This window comes from Panthera onca, chromosome F2 (assembly GCF_046562875.1).
Source record: "Panthera onca isolate mPanOnc1 chromosome F2, mPanOnc1 haplotype 2, whole genome shotgun sequence".
Lineage (NCBI taxonomy): Eukaryota > Metazoa > Chordata > Mammalia > Carnivora > Felidae > Panthera > Panthera onca.
The window spans coordinates 29860639-29864899 of NC_138356.1; the positions used below are offsets into that span (position 1 = coordinate 29860639).

Sequence of the window (4261 nt, forward strand, 5' to 3'; positions counted from 1 at the left end):
ACAAATCTTCCTCCCACATCCTCCAGGTGTTTTTCAAACTCCTGCTTCTGTGCTGTATCTGGTATCTCAGAGGGGCTGTTTGTTATGCTGTGTGTTTAAGGGTGGGGACTCAGTTTCCTATCACCCTCCAGCTTTTCCAGAGTGAAGCCTGCTGATTTTTGAAGTTCCAGGTATTAAGTCCTACTGATTTTAAGAACTCATAAAGTTAGGCCCCTCCAGTTTTCAAAGCCAAATGTTACGGGGACCTTCTCGGTGCAGGCCTGCTGTGCCTGGGATGCCTGGTATGGGATCTGCTCCTCTCCCCTCTCTGTGCACATAATGTCCTACCCTCCTGTAGACAGTCCTATGGGTCAGTTTGTATCCCAACGATGTCTCCACCCGTCCTATCCTCTTCGATGTGGCCTCTTCTCTACATTTAGCTGTGAAGAGTCTGTTCTGCCAATTTTGAGGTCATTTTTTGGGGTTATTTAGGTGTGTCTGTGGGACGAGATGAGCCTGGGCTCCTACTCTGCCATCTTTCCCAGTAGTCTCCTATTATCTACTTTTTAAATTAGAGACATCCTGGTGTGCGTGAAGTAGTAGGTTTTTAATTTTAATTTGCATGTCTCTGATGGCTGACAATGTTGAGCACCTTTTCATGTGCTTTTTGGCCATTCATATATCTTCTTTGCCCAAATATGTATTCAGATTTTTGCTCATTTAAAACATTGGGTTATTTCCTTATTAGTCAGTAATACGAATTTTATATATATTCTAGATATAAGTCTCTTGTTAGTTACATGATTTAAGAATAATTTCTCCATCGCTTCTTGGCCTTTTGGCTAAGATCAAGTGAAGTATCTGTTCTTATCAGTTTAATATCTGATACGTCCTCTATCCGAGGACAATATATTAAATGGATTTTTGGAGCCGGGAGATGGAATAGGGGCTTGCTCCCGTCCACTCCGCGCATCGACCCGGTATTGCAGTACTTCCGGGAACGGTGCACCTCCCTTCCTTTAAAAAAAAAAAAAAAAAAAAAAAAAAAGAATAATTTCTCCAATTTTGGGGTTGTCTTTTTACTTTCTTGATGGTGTCCTTTGAAGCATAAAAGTTTTTAATTTTGATAAAGTCCAATTTGTCTATTTTTTATTTTACTGCTATTGCTTTTGTGTTATTTTTAAAAAACCATCTATTCCATAGTCATAAGGATTTATGCCTGTGGTTTATTCTAAGAGTGTTGAGTTTAATTTTTTATACAGGGTCAGGCAGGGGTCCAATTTCATTCTTTTGTATGTTGAGGTCCAATTGTTTCACCACCATTTGTTGAAAGGACTATTCTTTGCTCATTGCATTGTCTTGGTATCCTTGCCAAAAATCAATTGACCATAAATATGAAGAAACTCTCAATTCTGTTTTCTTGAGCTACATGTTATGCTTATGTTAGTTGCTGATACATCTTCCCTGGCTGCATGTGCATGTGTGCACTTTTCCTCATGTCCCGGGTTCTCCGGCTTATGTGACTACTTTTATTTATTTATTTATTTAAAAATTGTTTTTTTAATGTTTATTTATTTTTGAGAGAAACAGAGACAGAATGCGAGTGGGTTAGGGACAGAGAGAGAGGGGACACAGAATCCGAAGCAGGCTCCAGGCTCTGAGCTGTCAGGACAGAGCCTGACGTGGGGCTGGAACTCAAGAGCCGTGAGCCAAAGTCCGACGCTCAACCGACTGAGCCACCCAGGCGCCCCATGTGACTACTTTTAGATGTCATATCTCCTCTCCCTGCTCTTCCTCAATCCCTGGTAACCACCATTCTACTTTCTGTCTCTAGGAATTGCCTGTTCTAGGTGCCCCATATAATTAGAATCATAAAATATTTGTCCATTTGTGGCTGCCTTGTTTCACCTAATATAACATCTTCCAGTTACATCCATGTTGTAACATGTCAGAATTTCCTTCCTTTTTAAGGGTGAACAATACACCATTGTATGTATGTGGCACATTTTGTTTATTCATCTGTTAATGGACAGTTGAGTTGTTTCTACGTTTTGTTGGCTATTGTGAATATCCTGCCACAGACACTGGTGTACAAATATTTGTTCAAGTCCCTGCTTTCAATTTTTGTGTGTGTATATGTCCAGAAGTGGAATTGGTGAATTATGTGGTAGTTCTATGCTTAATTTCTTGAGCACCTGCATCAGTATGGTTTAATATTTCCCAGGTGACTCCAGAGTGTAGCCAAGTTGACTCCCATTGTCATAGAGTCTTGCCTGATTCCTTCAGCTAAATGTAACCTCTTCCTCTTCTGATCTCAGCTAGCATGTTAATGAACTTTTCTTATGGTGCCCATTTATTTATTTATATTATTTATTTATTTGTATGATTTATATCATTGTAGACACTATTTGTACTAAATGCTGAGTATATGATGACAAACACCCCCCCCCAAAACCCCTACTTTCATGAAGCTTGCAGTTAAGTGGAACAGACAGATATTAATTATGAAATCATATAAATGTATAATTATAAACTTATGTATATAAAATATAAATTATATCTGCTATAAGAGAAAGAAACACGGTTCTTTTGAGGGCAAATTAACAAAGAAGCTGACCTAGACTGGAAGAAGGGGTTGGGAGTCTTCCCTAAGAAAGAAATGCTGGGGTTTAATTCTAAAAGATAAGGAATTATGTAAAAATGTAGTGAGAAGGAAGATCATTCCAGGTAGAGCAAACACAGATTTTATGGATATAAAGAAAGTCAGTTTGGCTAGGATATGGGTAGCAAGGTGCCAATGCTGCAAGATGAAACCAGCTATTTGCAGGGGACGGACCATTCAAGACCTTGAAGATAGTTGAATGATTTTGGTCTTTATTCTAAGAGCAATGGGGAGCCATTGAAAGGTTTTGAATAGTGGGGTGACAAACACAGACTGGCATTTTGGAAAGATCTTTCTGCTGCTGTGTGGAATAGGGACTGAGTGGGGTTAGAGTGGTCCAGGTGAGAGAGACTGGTTCCTTGGACAAGAGAGGTAGCAGTGGTGATGGAGAAGTGTCACAGTTGTGAAGTAGTTAAGATTGATGGTCCTTGATGATGGATTGATATAAGCAACCAGGGGTCAAGGATGATATCTACTTTTCTGACTTTCCCAAAGCTTTGAGATTGTAATTATGCTTGATTACACTTTGCATACTTTCGGAGTGCCCTGCACAAAATATAGGTTCACTGAATAATAATCTTCAAGTGAATTAATGAGTCAATAAACCAACCATTATATTATATTGAACACACCCATATCAAGCATCCCTAATAGTATTATCCTCTAGATTATTTTTTTCTGCAGATGGATATGTGCGTCATTGTCTCAAGGGAGTTAAATTCAGAATGTTTTCTTCTGCTATAGTCAGCACTGTGCTAGGCACTGGGAATACATATATAGATAATATATTATCTGCCTATGGGTAGCTCTAAATACAGTGGAGAAAAAGACAAATAATTACAACAAAATATAATTATAGTAATGTACACTTTAATTGCAGAAGGAGTACAGAGGAAGCAATGATTAATTTATTTTCCTAGGAGAGGTTCCCAATGTAGAAATTTAAGTATAGCATATTCCAAGTGGAGGTTTTGTATGTGTGTGGGTTTTTTTTAATGTATGTAGATGTTTTAGGGAATGGCAAACTCATTATGGTTAGAGCATAGGCAATATCACCAAGGTGGGGAAGGAGGTAGGAAAGAGGAAGGGAGAGAGAGAGAGAGATTTGGCCAGGGTCCTGAGCATCATGGTAGCATAGGGACTGGGAAGAGTGAGAAGGCCGAAGTATATTCCATGGTATACTGGCTCTAAGATACTCTTCTAAGTCAAAGGGCTTCATGGTCAAATAACTTTGGTAAACACTGATAATTACATCTTGGAGGTTTGTATGCACATTGGCATATGAAAGGCTCTGCAGAATAGAAATTAGTTTTAATTTGTTCAATCCAGTATTTCCCAAATGTATTTGATAAAATTCCTTTTCTCTCATATTACGTATCACACATATTGACATCCTGAAGTAGGTAGAGTTAGGCAAATGGTATATTGGGCTATAGATTAGAGATGGTTTATGTGGTTTTGCTGTCATTAGGGTCAAGGTGTAGAATATAATCATATACTGGTGAGTATATTTGGTATTACAATAAATCTTTCAGATGGAATTTTGAGCTGAGCAGGGCATAGTATAGAGCAGGGGTTCAGCCCTGCTAGCAGGAGGCAAAAGAGGAGAGCCACAGATTG

General features: G+C 38.8%; 1 non-coding gene across 1 annotated transcript; it reads left to right on the forward strand.

Annotated features, from left to right (window-relative positions):
• The first annotated feature begins 801 nt into the window (after positions 1 to 801).
• LOC132664892 (U2 spliceosomal RNA) lies at positions 802 to 993 on the forward strand. The gene has a single exon (XR_009603893.1). It is a non-coding gene; the product is annotated as a U2 spliceosomal RNA (small nuclear RNA).
• Positions 994 to 4261: the final 3268 nt, after the last annotated feature.